Source organism: Cottoperca gobio, chromosome 3, assembly GCF_900634415.1.
Source record: "Cottoperca gobio chromosome 3, fCotGob3.1, whole genome shotgun sequence".
Taxonomy (NCBI): domain Eukaryota; kingdom Metazoa; phylum Chordata; class Actinopteri; order Perciformes; family Bovichtidae; genus Cottoperca; species Cottoperca gobio.
The window spans coordinates 25,504,419-25,522,245 of NC_041357.1; the positions used below are offsets into that span (position 1 = coordinate 25,504,419).

General features: G+C 42.7%; 1 protein-coding gene across 7 annotated transcripts in view; it reads left to right on the forward strand.

Moving 5' to 3' along the window:
- The first annotated feature begins 345 nt into the window (after positions 1-345).
- tln2a (talin 2a) overlaps positions 346-17,827 on the forward strand; it is a 77,930-nt gene continuing 60,448 nt past the window's right edge. For 6 of the 7 annotated variants that reach the window (XM_029458313.1, XM_029458323.1, XM_029458325.1 and 3 more), the window contains exon 1: positions 346-476. The gene's annotated coding sequence lies outside the window, so the exon portion shown is untranslated. Of the gene's footprint in view, positions 477-754; positions 892-17,827 lie in introns of those variants that run through there. The other variant, XM_029458322.1, reaches the window with a different exon arrangement.

The following is a 17,827-nucleotide window of genomic DNA, read 5'->3' on the forward strand; positions in this document are numbered from 1 at the left end:
ACATCTACAGTCTATGCTTGAAACCAATATTTAAAGAGCAATTACTTATTACCCAAACATAACAGGATCATCTGGTGCCAACCAATAATTAAAAAAATACATTGTTACAACTAAAGAAACGTGTACACGTGAGGTAAGTGTTCTTATAGTGATCCCACGAACACATTTCAAATATAAATACATATCAATTCATTCACCCCCCCCGTTTGTAGTCTCGGTAGACAACGGGGGGTGTATGGATGGACTACAGAGCGTTTGGTCGATTAATAGTGACGCATTTCCTCTTTGCCCCACCGTATCTCCCCCCTCCCCATTTACACACACACACACACAGTGCCGCTGCTCCAACACTGTCCAGCCACTTGGAAATTTCCCTCAACGCGGAGGATATTTTACTGCTGAGAAGCGGGACTGTCGGCTAATGTGCATCTTCTCAGGGCTGACTAGCTTGAAATGCCCCAGTAGAGGATCTGAAGGTAGGTGTACAACCCTGTAATCGGCTTATTGTGCTGCCCATCTCCCCCCGCAGCAGACGTAGAGATCTGCCTGACCTTCTCTCCGACCAAAAGCTTTCTAATGAAACCCGCACGCTGTGTGTGTGCGAGCCCAGCGTGAGTCCCAGCCTGCTGGATGGGAGCCTCTCTCTCTCTCTCTCTCTCTCCCTCCCTCTCTCTCTCTCTCTCTCTCTCTCTCTCTGACTGCTTCACGTTTTGGTTTCTTCTGCTTTGGAGTGGATCCCTGCTCTAGCTTAAGTTCAGGGGCAGCGATGCTCATTTGAATCAACGAAACTTGTGGAGGCTTTTAATTGTCGACTTCTCTCCAGTGGCATCGGTTTTGGGTTTTTTGTTGGCCACTTTACAGACCACAGGGCTGCTGCAGGGGTTCACCCCGGTGAGGATTTCTTTTGGCAAAGCTGTTTGTTTTCTGAGGCTGCAGGATTCAACGTGTGTGTGTGTGTGTGTGTCTGTGTGCAGAGTCAAAGAGGCATGGAGAGTTCACGGACCAGGGAAAAACCAGCCACCGCCATGTTAACTTACCATCTCATTCAAGCTGCCACTAATGCCACAGGCAATTGTTTCCAACTTTTTGTTGTTTAAATAATACATGTCGTCAATAATGCCATGTCTGACACGCGCTTTACACAGGGCGGCCACCTGTGTAAAGCGCGTGGCTGCTGTGTTTTAAAGAAGCAGCTCCTCCAAAAAGGGGGACTCCACACATTATAGCTTCACCACGCCGTTAAACATTATATAGCATGCAGGGAAACCTGTGTTCATGTGCATGGGGTTGGCACGGTCTAGGGTACAATAGGAGCAGGGGGGGGGGGGAATGTCAAGTGCGACATAGAGAATAATGTATGGGCTTCTCTGCAGCAGCAGCAGCAGCAGCAGCAGCAGCAGCAGCTATCCTTCCAGGTTATATTGCATGCATTGTGGGGATGGCTGTCTGTGCCGGCTCCGCTGCCACACCCCTTCATAGAAATACAAGGCTCTGATGGCCTGCCATTCGCACAAGTTATACCTATTACATGCTATATCTGTTGTTGCAATTATTATTATTATTATTATTATTATTATTATTTGTATTATTATTATTACTGAGGGGAATCATGATATTTTCCTATTTGTCAAGGATTTGAGTTGAATGATCACTTCGGTGTTTTTTTGTGTGCCAAGTTTGTGCTCCAGGATCAATACTTTCCATGCTAGTATTGCAAATGAGAAGATCACAAATGAGCAGCCGATGCATTTCAGAAAAGGCAGAGTGCCCTGTGTGGGACTGTGGGTGTGGGACTGTGTGAGCTGGATAGGAGGCAGACATGACAGGTCATATGAGATGGGGGGCACCGGTGGAGCAAGAGATGCCTGCGATGTTTGATGTGCAAGTGAGTTTCTCTGGCAGTTTAATGGGCAAAAGTAAATCGTGGCCTGAAGACACACACACACACACACACACACACACACACACACACACACACACACACACACACACACACACACACACACACACACATGCATACACATACTCAATTCCCTGCTCCCCCCTCTGGCTGCATAGACCTTGGCTTGTCAGAAAAAGACGCATGACCTTATAGGCTGCAGGCTGCGCCAATGTGTGTGTAATGCCTCAGGAACGAGTGCTCTCCTCTGACTGTTTCGTTACACATCCTCGAGGTATGTCTAGCACCACTCTGTGTGTTGAGATCCGTTTGGGTGTTAGGATTTCTTGTGGGAATGGTTTGCAGTTATTAAATGGATTTTCTGTAACAAAAAAAAATCTATATTTAATAAAAGTGGTGAAGAAAATTGCAGCACCACGAGAATGTCATCCCATCCCCTCAAGTTCCCCGGTGTTAAACTCTGTCCTTTCAAAATGGCAGCTCTCGTCTAATGAGCCAGGTCCCTGTTCTTCTGCTCTGATCGGTTCCGCTTCTGTTTCATCTCTGTGAAAATGTCATTTTCTCAAGTCTCATAGTTAACTGTTACTATCAGCTGCTGCTGCTGCTGCTTAGTATGTGGCTCTGCCACCAGCGACATCACTGACCATTTATTAAACTGATCAAACTATCTGGCTTCCCTGACATAAAAGCAGCAGTCAAAAGCTTTTTCATTACATCATCAACTGCACTGACCTTTTTGTTTTTGGTGAATGTGTTTATGCCTCCATTATGCAAATAGAGGTTTGAAACCAATCTTCTCAAATGACACTCTGCATTGTGTAGCTGTTCAGTTATTGAGTGCTGAAATCTGTGGCAGGAAAGGAGAAGCACTGTGAATCATCAGGAGTCTGCACACAATGAAAGCTGAAAGCAAGTATGCTTTGCATTAATGGAAGAACTTAAAATCAATCTGTGAATGACATACAGTCCATAGCCCTGTTGTCATTGAAACATCTAACAGAAATATGCTAAAGCAAACAATTTAGCGTCAGCTTGGTCTGCAGCCTTGGGGGGACTAACCTTCGACGGTCATGTGCTTCTGACTTGTAAAGACCTTCAACGTCAATCTCATCCGGCAGTGGAGGGGTTACTCATCAGCAACACGTTACTAATTTATTGATCTGTTCCTTTTGTTCTTCATGAAAACAGACCTTTGCTGTCACCAGTGACCACAGAGAGGAAGTAATAAGCAACCCATAATGACACTTTAATCCAAAGAGGCATACATGTTAATGCACTGGGCCACAGGAAGGAAGCCAACAGGTTTGCTTCTCAGGCTCAGCCAGGTAGCTCTGCTGTGCGTACAGGAAGTGTCCATCAAAGTTGCGGGGTACAGTCAAGCAAGTACAGTTCATATTAATAACATATTGTCTGCTAGAGACTGTAAGGGCTTGTGCAAGAGAAAGGAAACCCCAAGCGTGTGTTTTTTGCAAAAGCTGCGATGATGAGAGGTTTTTTTTTTCATGCAGGTGGAAAGAAGCTGAAGTTTAGGGGACAGCATTTGAGCTGTACGGAGAAGCATGGTTACATTACATTTGCTTTAAGTCTTTGAAAGCAACATCTCTAACTATCAGCATCCCCTTTTTTGTTGTTCTGAAATAAACATAATCAGCTGGTAATGCAGAATCAGTGTCTGCTGCGCTGCTCGTTTCCCAGCGCAGCTCGCGGTCACCTGGAACTCATTCCTTGTTTTATGGTTTATGGATCTCTGAGCCTGAAACAAATGTTTTAAAATGGTTGCCAGGTTAGTAACGAGGCATCAGCTGCCAAATTGGCAACCAAAATCTGAGGGCAAAATCTAAGTGCCCCAGGTTAGTTTATTTGATATTTCATAATGGTTATATGTGGTTACATAATTAAAGACAGTCATTAGCACATGTACACTGCATGTTTGTAAGATGTACATCTGTAGTGTGTCCGATTGGAGCTGGAGATGAAGAGATGAAGATGAAATTTAAGTTTTTTTTTTGCCGTTCTACCTCACTTCTCCTCCTCTGCTAACCTCCAACCTTGTGCATATATAATGTGCTCTCTTGACGGTATAATTTTGCATAGTTTTAATAAATTGCTCCCCTAAGTTTTGGAATTGTATTCCCAGTACGTGGGATGGGTTCTTACTGTGATATTGATGTGTTGTCAGTTCCCCTCACACTTTCCTTGGTGTTGAAGGGAAAGATATGATTATTGTGATTCATTAAGCTATTGCTGTTTAATGTATTTACATTCTGTAAATATATTTCTATCCAGTGGTTTTCATCGTTGGTGGCGGAGTCCGCCATTCCTGCCCTGATTCCACTCTCCTCCCTACACATACCTACAATGTGAGTGTGTTTGGTTGCACTGTAAACGTATAAATCATCTGTTCTTCTGTTGTTCTTTGTGACAAAGTAGCTGCTCAGAGTTTGCTGTAGTATTCAACCACACTAGCTGTTACTATGGTACCCAAGGTTGTTTCCAAATCAACTAGTGCTGAAATCTTAAGGAGCATAACTTCAGACTCTCTCAAATTAGCAGTTTGCAATGTTACAAATTGTAGCTAAGACACATGTTGAGGTAATGCTATGTTGAGGTAATGTGCTTAATGCATGGAGTTCTGTAGTGTCGGGGGGGGGGGGGGGTCTGAATGGAGGCGGAGGAATGTCTGGCCTAGTTCAAGTTAACAATATCACAGAATTTCACACTTCGTTGTGACCAAGCCAAGGCATGAGTAACCTTTAAACATAAGAGTCAAATCACGAGATTCCAAGCAGGGCTTCCTGTTAAAGGGTCCCCGTGCTCTTCCACATGTACAGCACTTATTTAGTTTTAGACTCACTGAATCACTTTCTCTTTTGTCCTATCCCCAAACCTATATTAAAATGAATAGTTATAATTACATGACACGAGTATTAAGAGATTGTACTGTAGCTGTTTATCATGATTTGTCTTTCTAGTGGTCACGCTGTGATGTACTGAGACTGATGTACAAGTTCTGATTCATTGTTGGATGGATGCAGCAGAGGCCCATCTACTTTCTGTTAAGTTCTGGTATGCCTGCCCCCCCCCACTCTCAGTCCACCAGCCAATGTACATTGCATCACAAATATAAGCCAGTCCAGTGGTTGCCTGCCAGTAACACTGAAGAACTATTTCTGCCCTAGTGGCCTTTGCTAATTGATTGGTTTTAAATACTCGGTATGACTCAAGGATAGGAAATGTTGGCTGGGTTTTTTTTCGGTCTATAATTAAACATGGAGTACATTTCAGGAGGAGCAGTCTGTGCCCTGCAGTCTGCTTATGTGGTTCTGTGTTTTTTTTTTTGGTCATTTTAAGTCATTTGGACCCCAAAGTCTGGTTTAAAAATACAACATTTTGCTGAGCAGTCTGGTGAAGCAGGAGCCAGTGTGGTTGTCATAGTGACGGGGGATGAAAACCCATGCTGCCTCCTGCTCAGTAGGCATTTTGAATGGAGTTGTTGATTTGAACGGTTCAAATCATGTTTATGTCTTGTAATGGATTGAGATTGGTGGACAGTTTTGTATAGTATTAGGTAGCTTATATGGGCTAAGAAAAAAAAAAACTGTCATTTGGAGTTTGGTGACTTAAGAGCTGAGAATTCACCTTTTTGCCACATTGACTTGTCAGCTGCTCCACACCTGCATGATCAAAGCTTCTGCTTTCAATGCAGTGATTTTCTGTTTGTGCCAAAAATGTCCCCGAGCAACACTTCAAAACATTATGTTCATCAGGTGGAATACACACATGCTAATGTGTTTCAAGAGGACGTAAGAGTTATGACTACACCATGTCATGTGTCCATTAGATGGTCACGCTCCAGAAGATAACTCGAGGTTAAATATGATACGAAACTTGAAAGATCCCCGTGGTGAAATGAGGTGTAGTTCCCCAGGTTAGGTTTGGAAATGAATACCATCTATTTTGAATTGAAGTGTCTTTATTAGCCTTCCAGAACTGCTCGTCATGGAATCCGTTATGGCTGGATCTGTGTTGACTTATTCATCTATTATTATACTAATATTGCACTAGTCTGCTAAAATTCTCTCTCTGGTGTTGACTTTACCTTTGACAAATATTCAATTTGTAAATATTGAAACTTTGGTTAGTCCTGATCTGAGCTTTTTAGTTCCATCATTTGGTAGAAATATCGACCAGGACATGAAGTTGCACAAATATCAACTACTCATTGTGCCAAAACTAGGTTCCCTTTAAAACCTCAGTTTGTAATTTTAAGAGTTTAAATTAAAGCAACATGTCGACGCCTGTCTGAAAGTGGATCTGCTCTGAAATGTGTTTCAGGTTGCAGCTGAGCTCTTCAGCTATTACTGGAGTGCATCTCTGGCAGAAATCCCTGCTGCCATGGTTGCCACCTCGAGGCTCATGCCTCTTAGTCACCAGGGCAGAAATGTAACCTAATCAGGTGTCTGCTGCGCCCAGTACATAAGCTTACCGCACTGCCAACACAGAGTGTAGATTGGCTGTTTTGTACAAAAACCACATGTTGTCAAGCACCCTCGAGTCATTTTCAAATTTCACTTGAATTAGTTATTAACACTTACTGCGTATTGCTTTAGGCAATCAAATCAATTGTTCTTCTGCTTGGCGGTTTATTTAATCTTGCCAAGAAGTAACCAAGAAATGCAATAGTTGCATAAAGGTTACAGAAGCATGCCTCGTGTATATAGAGATCGCTGGTTTGCTTCCCCAGGCAAAGTCTGCAGCTCGGAAATGAATCGTGTATCACTCTCTCCACCACACAAGTGTGTTTCTTTTAGATTCACAGAGTGGACTACTACTTGATGCCAAATGCTACTTGTTGTGGTTATTTCTGGTATTCAAAGTGTGTTTGCATGCGTCACTCCCAAGTACTGCGGATGAATCAGAAAACATTAAACGTGTGGAAGTAAACACCGTTGCGAGTTTACTTTTGTAGTGTGCAGTCTAAACTCATATCTATACAGTGCATATTGTGAGAGGAGAAAAATAAGGCTTGGCATTTGAACAAGACGGGCTATCAATTGGATCTGCCACCAAAAATAAAAGAAGGGGGCCGAGCGTATATAGCTTTGAAGATCTACCAATGGAAACTTTAGCCCCATCCTTATGTTTTAAAGGTGAGAGCAAGCCTGTCTGCTTTAAAGATCCCTCAGCACTTGGCTGTAACTATGCAGATAAGACATGAACAAATGGTGTTCTCATTACTCAACATGTTTGTTTTTTGTTGACAAATGTCAACATTTGTATCACTCATCAAATTATTTTTGTCCCAGTGACGCTGTGGTTTGTGAAAAATAATCCCGTGTTGGAATTCCCCAGGAAGTGACTTCGGAGCTTTGTTGCGCAGGGGTGAGTGAACATTCTGGGAGTGCTGGAAATGTATCCCACCCCTTCACTCCTCCTCAGCCCTCCTGCAGCCCGGGGCATCTATTCTTGGTTTTCTCATAAGGATAAATTCTTGCCTACAAATGTTTGGTAGCTAACTTGTATGGGGAGTGACCCCCGCTGTATAAGGCCACCGTGCTGGCAGAGGGGGCTGAAATGCTCCCAGTGTTGCAGAATAGAAAGGACAAAATATTCTGGATATGAGAGTGTGATGAACACATTGTTGTAATATTTGGCTATGCTGGAGGAAATTGTCCTTCAGTATTCTTATTTTTTCTTTTGTGTCGTTTATCCCATGAAATGTCAAACAACACGGTGCCACACTACAAAATAATAGATAAGATTTTATTATGTTATTTGATCATGTTGTATTAGCTGCTATATATCAGCAGTTAATATTTGGGAGCATCCCTGCAGTTAGCAATGAATAAGTCAACATATTGGATTTTTTTTAGAGAAATGTAAAAAATACTACATCACTTGCCCAAATAACTTTCTAAATAACATTAAACTGTCTTGACGGTACTGGCTTTGGAGGGAACAGAGAGATAAACTGCACCGTCCCTGGCTGGTAAACACCCGTGTCTCTCATACTCCAAGCTACCTTTTTAGTAAAATTGGCGTTCCATTTAAAAACTTAAATGCCGTGTCTCAATTTGAATACTTTTGTTAGTACACTTCCACATGGTACTCTGTGTACACTATACTGTGAATTTCGACAAATCACGCCTGTTGTGCACTTAATGGAAATGATGATCGCCGCTGTTTGCTAGCTAGCTACGTAGCATTTGTGTTATCGTTCGCGGTACCAACAGACGGCTAAATTAACCAAACATACTGATGGCTTGATGGCCACATGTATAACTTACGTTTGTATAGTATATATTGTGTTCACTCGAGCAACTGCTGCTGGTCCTTCCCCTTCTGCTACGTATCCAAGATGGCGACCATTGAGGGTGAGGAGTGTCCGGGTTCTCATAGCGCACTGTATTTTGTCATACTTGTCAGTGTAAACGCAATCATGCACTCAAAATAGCAAGTGTAATTACGGAAGAACGCAAATTGAGACGCAGCTGTACAGTAGTCTCCAAGCCCAGGCTGGCATAACCAGACATAACTCAGGTTATTTTGTGACTGTGAAAAGTTTGTCCAGTCACAGAAGATATTGTTACACGGCTGTTTTCACAGGCTGTTTACTACTACCAACTGATAAGTTGTATAAATTGTTGTGCCACCGTGCTTAAAGCCAATTGAGTTCTTCAAATGCGTCAGTCAGACATCATCCAACACTCTTTAAAAAAGATTTGTAGTTCTCTGTAACTGAATTAGTTTGACAGGTTATTATGTTTTCCTTTTTATAATTGAAAATGATTAGCGGATTGTTCTCTGTCATGACAGCTTGCTTGGGTGTCAGTGTTCTTCTCATACAGACCTGACATGGCAAATCTGACATGCTTTTCTTGTTTTATTCAGTGATTAGTATTCAGTTCTCTTTTTTTCGTCATACAACGTATCAAGGTGCAAAGTGCATGTTGACAAAATGGCACCATCACACATAGTGACACCACAAGGGAAATGGTTTTAACATACACTTTGAACTGGCAGGATGGTCCTCATTTCTCCTTTGATACTATTTTTAAAATGTCATCGTCCTTGACCTAATGGTGCTCTCTTTTGACCCACTGCAAAAAAAAGTTCCATTTTTGTTGATTTGTGACGCTTCAAATGCTTTTTTATTTTTTCCCCAGATAGTTTTGTGTTGGATGTGTCTCAGTTTGCAGCCCTCTCAAACGTATTCAACTTTGATGGCACCAGAAATAGCACTTAAAGTGGCTCTTAATGTATGACATGTTACACAGTTACACAATCGCACCGCCGGTGCTCCTCGCCCTTGGCCGAAATCTCTGTCTGGAACGGACTTGCTTGCTCTCCCCAACTCCCTGCAAGCCTCTGATGTTGCTTGTGGAGGTTGTAGAGTTTGAATAGAGCTATATAAGGAAACCATTCTTTGTTTATTAGTTAAGGGAGAGTACAAGGGAGTGCTGCCAGGCCTCTCAGAGTAGAAAATGGGGACAAGAAGAAGAAGAAACACCACTCAAACCGAGTGTACTCTGCTATGAAGAGCTGTAAGTGCGTGTGGTGTGCGTGTGGTGTGGTGTGTGTGTGTGTGTGTGTGTGTGTGTGTGTGGCAGCTGGCTTACATTACACATGGAAAGCTTGGTGTTAATCAAGTGGCCGAAAATAGCCTTTTATCTGTGCACTGTGCTATGGGCAGTGTGTGCTAGTTATGAGCAGTGGAGATTGTTGGAGAGACGTAATCCACCTGCTGCTAGCTTGATTTATAGTAAACAAGCGACAAACTATGGGCATGAAAAATGAAGCCAATGCGGAAGTGCCTTCAACGTGTATTCTTTCAAAAAGCCAGCAGGTGGCGACGCCACAGGTTACAAAAAGAATAATTAATAATTAATTAATTAATACATGCTATCGTATAGTAAAACCTGATCTGCATGTAAATTGATGTCAAAATATGTTGCTATTGTTATTAGGTAGCTGGTTACGCTTAACCATCTCTGAATGTTATCTTCTCTGAAAAGCAAGATGGCGATGGCCAGAAATCAAGATGGCGATGGCCAAAATGTCAAACTCAAGGCTTCGAAACTGTAATCCACTGACCAATGGGTGAAGTCACGGTGCTTAAGTCCACTTCTTTTACAAAGTCTATAGTAGTTTAGTAGTAGGTGTTTATTGGTTGTAGCTTGAGTATAATTTAGGTAATGAAACCAACAAATAGGGTCAGCTAATAAAACATTTAACGGTTTGAATTGAATGTTTTTCTTATGCCCTGCTACTTCACATGAATAAGAACGGGTGCTGATGGGACATTAGAGCCACTCAGTAAAGATGGTTGCTTGAGTGTACCGTTGCACGTTGGTTCTTGCAGGTGCCAGCTGTCAGATGGATGTTAAGTTGTGCATGGTGTGTGTAAACAGTATTAAATGTTAAGTGCTCCTGTGTCTCTAGAGACATGTCTCCAGTGGGTTTGATGTGACGATGGCGAGGATCATTTATATTTTAGTTACCATGGTGCTAGGTCTCCATTTTTAAAGTAGTAAATGAGACCATTTGTCTATGGACAACACATTATATTAACCCATTAACAAGGCTTCGGTTTAGTGAGAGTACAGTTGTTGTTTGGGTGGTAGATGCAAGTAGTGGGGGCGGTGCTTAGTCATAAGTTGCAACGCTCAGATTCAGCAGCCAGCTTTGCATATTCAACACGGCTGCACAGTTTTGAATACGATTGTTTATTAAATGCACTTTGCATAACTTGCAAGCTGCTGAACAAGGCCTTACCTTCGACTTGTTGGTGTTTCTTTCTTTATGCAGGATTAATGAATGACTCATGGGATTTGATGCTTCATAAGTACTAAGCTATATGCTTTTTTTCCAAGGTCGCTTCTGTCGTAGTTTGAAATTAATTGAGAAAATCCAAGAATCAGTCTTTTTCTGCTCTGCCAACTTAAAATAAGATTGTTTATAGTAATCTTCTGAGTTTAAAATTGGTGTGCAGTGTTTCATATTGACGTGTCTATTGGGAGCTTGTTCTTCCAGCTGGCAACGAGACAAATGCTGCATTGTCAGATTCCTCTCTTTAGAAGGACTCTGAGTTTTTGTCTTTTGGACTCAGGGTAGAATGCCAGCCTTGTCCTCAGTTGGGTTACTTATCTCCCTGGTGCAGTGCACACCCTCTGGGAAATAAGTTGGGGAGGCATCCCCACCCATCCCTTCACCTCCTCGACAACACGGTTGAATGATGTCTCTCCTTTTTGAGGACTTAGTAACCCGTTTGTTATTTATACTGTCAGACATTCTCTCAATTTGCTACAAGAGTATCTGTGTTTGTAAGGCTGATGGGCAAACACCAGGTTGCTGGCCACTATTCAGGGAATGATCACGCAGAGACTCTGTGCTGCTGATTTTGATTAGGCAACATGCGTTGGTAGGATGGTGGATTTTAAATGCCATTTACAAGTGGCAGATGGGAAATGGGATTTTTGTTTTTGATCTGTTTTCCCTCAGATCAAGTGCAGCTTGTTCCCTGATTGGAGTTCTGTTAACTGTGTTGCCAAGCCTTTTACTTTCATGCAGCTGTGGGAGTAGGTGAACGCTCCTCGGCAAACCTGGCATCTCCATGCGCTTTGGACTGCCACGCATTCCACAACTTTCCTTGAGCCCCTAAGGCTGTTTTTAAAGCGGGCTGCGCTGAGAAGAAGCAGACACGCACTCGTTTTTTTATGGGAGTGTATACAGAGATGCCACTTGGCATGCTGAATGTATAGGTGTTAATAGGCAAGTGGACAGATATTAAAGGAATATAAAATATTTGCTTTCTTGTTGAAAGTTAAATGAGAAGATGGATACACTCATATCTCCATTTGGAAGCGGCTATAATGAATACTGTATAGATCACTACGATGTGAAAGGAGTAGCTCGCACTAATGAACCCAAAAGATAATTATCACTCAAAGTTCCCCTCAGCTCTACAAAGCTTTTTTAGGATCTTTCAGCTCATTGTTTTGGTTTTATGATAGGGAAAGTATATGCAAAGCTTAAACATAGAGCATGTCACCACTGTTTATTTTATTGTCACTTCTTCAGCAGCATTTGTTGGCGTTAAAGTTGAGGTTGTCATCTTCACTGTAGTCCCAGCATTCTGCAGCATGCATGGAATATAGTAGTGCTGGTGTCCTCCTTCCCTTCTGTCCCTGCCTTTGCTGAGGTTTTGATATGCCTGCTGAAAGATAAGCCGTCCTAGAATCAGCCCAATCTGCTGACATAGCAGGAAACGGTAGCAGTCGTCCCCCACCGCCCTCATTTCTACACCCATACCCCAACTCGGCTCAATCCAGCGTTCCCTCCATCTTACTCACTTGTTCTTTTTCTGCCACCACAATCTACCCCACTCTCTTTTCTCACACCTATCTCTCTTTCACCACCCCGCAAGTTCTCTCCTCAACCCCGAGGCTAGCAAGCATGTCAACACCTCGGCTGCAACCCAGTCGCATGGATGAAATGACACAGGTTGCCTTGCTGGGGGCTATAACTCAGCTCACACACATCTGGTAAATGGATGAAGGGTGACGTATTGATGGACAGAATATTCACACTACCTGCTTGACATTTTAAATTATTTTGATTGCGCTCGTCTGGGTATCTAAAAAATGGACTTCTCCTGCATGATTTGTGGTGACTGGAAATAGATCAACTGACCTTCGTTTAGTATCACTGTAACTCGCCTGCAAAGACCATATCATGAGAAATAATTCCCCTGAAAAATGTTTATCCTACAATGCCAGGATTTTCACTAAAATTCTTTCCACTCTCTAAATACTGGGGATGATGTAACCTACATTGTGTGCCGTATGTTTATCTCAATTACACTTGGGTACATTACAATTCATAGATTATCAGATAATCAGCTAAAGACATTTTGCAGTATTGAAAAGCTATTTTGACACAAATGTAATTTAACCTATTAACCATCTGTCTTAAATAGAAACTACAATGGTGCCTCCACGGTCCGCACCAATGGCTCCTTCACTCAGGATCTGGTCTTTTTTTTGTTTTGACTTAGATGCAAACTGAAGTCATTTACCATTTTAAATTAGCTGCAGCCGTGGTATATTTCATAGCTCTTCATACGATGGGATATTAAAAGCAAGAGCTGTGTGTGCACATTCTTGAGCATGTGTGCCTGCCATTGCCATCTGACCCTCCAAACAATGCAGAGTATTTAATGTGTGTGAGGTGAATGGGGAGCGGCTCCTGCCTGCTACTAACAATAGAACTGACAAGCAAGGGGCCAAGCTTTCACTTTGCAGACAGCATAAAAAAAACGGGCTTGGAGTCGCTGGATTGTTCACCCACAATAGGCAGCCACAGCCCTGTAAGGCAGTTTACCTCCCGTGTCATGTTTTTCTTCTTCTCCAGTGTCCCTGAGCCTCTGCCCAGCCACCAGCCAGTTTTTTAATTGGTTCTCCTGCCTGTCGGTTGGCTCACCTGTTTGGAATTGCTATCACATCAACTTGGCCTGGAATTGCAGTGGACTTTTCAAAAGGGAAAGTGTCACACTTAGAAAGACACTCATTCATTAGAAAAAACCTTGACTGCAAACGCTGCTAATGGAAAAGATAAGAAATGGCAGCGCAGTGCTTATTCTAATTAAAATGTATGTCAAGCCATATAGCTGTTGTCTAAATTGGGTTTTGGAGGCCAAAGCGGCTGGAGCTACAGGAGCACACAGTTAAACGTCTGCTCGCAGCTGTCCAACCAATGAGCGGATTAGAGGACTCCCATATCTCTGTGGCTGAGATGCAAAAGAAGATTAGGTCGGTAGCTCATCAAGAGGCCCGGCAAATCCTAATCTGCAGGACCGCTGGGCTGGGCTTTGATGATTTATTGTGTATTGTAAATGATGAACTCGCCTCTTTGGCTGCCTATGCTTTTTTTTATGGCTCGTTTGTTATTAAGAGTGAGAAGACATAAGCAGCCCATATGTGACTGTCCAACTCCAGCATAAAAGAAAACGTATTGTGTTGAAAAATGTACAGAATAGTTACTGATAGTTCTTCTCTGGAGTAACTCATGCAGCGTTCTCATTAGCTGTGATTCCCTTTCTGGTAATGCAGCACTCTTTTGTTGTTGTTGGGCTTTTATCAGACGTAATGGGGTATATCCAGACCTCAGTAGCTCAACTGTGTTCCACTGTAAACATTGTAAGCACATACGGACCCAATTCACAATGTACAATAGGAACATTGAAGCCAACTGCTAGTTGCACTGCGGTTTGATTGCACATCTATGTTGAGATCGCAGCTCCAGGTGGTGTTGGGGGTTCATGCAAAAATGACCAGGTGGTGTAACCAGAGCACCGTATCTATCATACTCTGCCATGGAGTGCGAAAGTGGGATTTGATTCAAGCTGCTCTGCTATGCCACAATTGGTTGGCAGCTGGTGTCTCCACGACCAGCACGGTCAGACTGAAACTTTAGGTGAGGTCCCGACCTCGGACGGCTTCCCTGGAAAACCTGTTCAGGGTAGATTGAGGGATTACCAATAGTTATTTTAAGTTATTGTTTGTCAGACGAGGGAATTGGCTTGAACCTATTTGAGTGTGCAGTAGCATGTGGTATGGTTCTGTGTCATTTAAAGCCAGTCCTGCTGCCTGACATCCTCGCCAATGATGGCAGTTACAGTTTAGCCTCTTATCCCTCAGCTCTCTGTTTTCTGTGAAGGCTGCACTGTTCAGCTCTTTTAGGGAGTGAAGGAGGGAAGGCGCTTTCTGACGTGACCTGCCTTTTTTCAGGGTCGAACATTTCAAGGGAATTCCCCGTGGAAGCCTTTCTCCTGGGGATGAGTGCTGGTCAATGACTAACAAATAGGAACAAGTAAAACATTTAGGTTGGAAATGCTTATTTTAATGGCAAGTAGAATTGTCAACCGTCCTCAAAATCATGCTAATGCATCCTTTAAAGGTCTGCATTGTATTATTATAAACCTCTTTGACTGATTACCGGGTTGTTTTTATTATCCGTACATTTCTATCCCCTCCATAAATGCACAATTGAATTGTCAGCCAGGGCTATACTTTTGCTATTCTCGGTGACGGCTGCTAAGAGGATGGTACGCTGGGCAGACTTGTCATCATTTAATTTACTGCTACAGAGGAGAGGAACATTGTGAATGCAATTTCCTCAGACTATTAGTGCAGCATGTAGACTTCAGAAAGCTATCACTTGAGATGGTATGGGAATTTGTTTAAGGCTGTAAGGAACAGCTCGTATAATCCCCTCATTTCCAGTTCTGCGTTGCCTTTTGCACTGTCTTCCAGCCCCAGTCTCTGTTGTCCTCGTATACGAATGCAGTTTTAGCACTCAGGGTTTATGTCTTGGCCAGTCTCTCGTAACCTTGTGGTATGAAAAGAAGTTATCCAGAAAAAAAAGCATCTTACATACTGAATTTCAGCACTGATGTTTGCTCTAATGTCACTTTACTGCAGACTATTCCAACAAACCTTGAGAAATTGTGGTTTTCACCTTTTTATATGCTTTTTATAGCCTGTGATACTCTTGTTCATTTTGTCTCACATTAGTTCAGTATAGTACAGTGTTAAGGGCAATAGGACACACACAGCTGCCTGCACACTCACCCAGGGGCCCCCTCACAAGCTAAAAGACCCCAAGTGTAAAACAAATGTAAACATATTGTAGTCCTCCCTACTACCCCCCCCCCCCCCTGGATGGGTTTGAGTCCATTCATGGAACTGGGAGTCGGCCTGAAGAGGGACGAGGGTCTGTGTAATTGAATTAGTAGCCGTGCCCCCTCCCTCTGGAAGGGCAGGACTAATCATTGAGAATCTCTACCGTCCCAAGAGAGGGTCGTATAGTTGCCTTGTATAGAAGAGAGGGGGTGGGGGGGTGTGTGTGTGCGTGTGCGTGTGCGTGTGCGTGGCGTGATGCAAAGCAACAGCTGTTCTCCAGATGTCCAAAAAAGGGAAAAAAAGAACTCATGAAAGAGAATCTAAATCCCAAAGAGGTATAGATGAGGCTGTGTGAATATTTACTGTAGTTATTAATTCATTTGTGAGTCACATTAGGCCTTCATTCATGTAGGACCAATGCACTATGTGTTGCAGTGTGTGAAGGTATTAACAAGTTTAATGTGTTTGCTGCTGTTGGTGTATAGGGAAATTAATGTTATGCGTGCACATGCATTTAAATATATATATATGTTTTAATAGTACTTACTTAATCTAGAGCTAAACCCATTGATTAGTCAATCAACAGAATATTTTTCCTACACTGAGTTAATCATTTAAGTTATTTTTCATGCAGAAATTACACATTCTGTCATTCCAGCTTCTCAAATGTGAGGACTTACTGCCTTTTTGTTTGGTTGGACAAATAAACTATTTGATAACCTCGACTTGGGCTTCAGGAAGTTGTGATGTGCATTTTCAAAAATGTTATAGACCAAATCATGATCCCTTTTCCTTTTCCAAATCCCTTTTCCAAAGCAGCCATTACGCATTGATCAAATAAAACAGGAAATAGGAAAACAGAACCACCGCGTTCTTGATGCAGGATGGGATCATTGCTGCAGGACTCCATTCCCCACAGTCTGCATTGCTGTTGAAAATATATTGCTAACTTATAAGCACACAAGCACAGCGAGAGCAGATGGTTTGTGTTTATATAGATGGAGTTTATAAGGATTGTTATTGGGAGCGGCACATAGCTGGGCTCAGCTGAAAAAAAACAGTTGTCATTATCTTTCTCTGTCTGTGACATTAGTGAAATTCTAGCTCCGGCTGATGTTTGCACTATAAGGTTAAATGATCTGCTTTGCACAGGTGGTTGGAAATATGAATGTTTGCTTACTTATAATAGAACTATTTCTGCTTTTGCCTATATATTACGCACATTATTTAGTAGTGTTGCATGGGTGCTTTTTCTAGCTCTACTTTCCCGTAACTTTTTTCTCGAGGCTAATAAGCTCAATGTGATGAGTGCAGTTTTAGACAGGTGGCTCCCAGTGAGAGGGCGGTGGGTAATGAGGCCCCTACCACATAAGGAGCTTCCCCCCACCTTCATTTATTAAGCCCAGATCCCATGGACCCATTTAGCTAATTGCATCTCTGGGTCTGCTACCTATCCACACGATCGCAAGACACCAGACAATTAGTTAGTGGGATTTGGTCAGTCTGGGGGGGGGGGGGGGGGGGCTAGCATGGCCCTGTCTAAAAATCCACCTACCAGCACTTCTAAATCTCACTAAATAACATGTTGTATCTCGTTGTACGTAAAAACGACACATTGTGGTTCAAATTGATTTTATTTTTTTAATCTTTGGACAGAGCTAGCTTGGTTGTTGCCCCCTGCTACCAGTTTTCAAGCTAAGCTAACGCTCTCCTGGCTATAGCTTCACATTTGATGGACAAATAAGAGTGGTATCGATCCTTTCATCTCTCACACACACGGTAAGGAACATGGGTTGCCACTTTGACCTGTGTAATAATCCAGCTGTGTTGATTGTGCGAGATGTTGAGGCGTCATAGTGGGCAGCTATATTAAAGCCTCATTTTTTGGGGATGGAACGAGGTGTTTCTCAGGCGGGCACCATATTGTCTGACCTATCCCCACTCTGTCCTCCTCTGCAGTGTGTGTGATTAATGAAACTGCAGGACGCATGGAACAATGAAGTCTCCAGTGGCATATTGTGCTTATTAAGATTGCCAGTGGCGATGTGCCCCTCCGCCCGACCTCTGAAAATCCCAGGGGACCAGAGGAGTTTCCCCTATTATTCATTTTTTCATCGGGCTTATTTCCTGTCATTTTGGTCTTCACAGATTTGACAAGAGTTAATCTAACAAGATATACTGAGAGTTCATTTAGATGTTTAAGCACAAAGTACCTACTGGTGTCTTAATGTCTCCGACCCCTGGG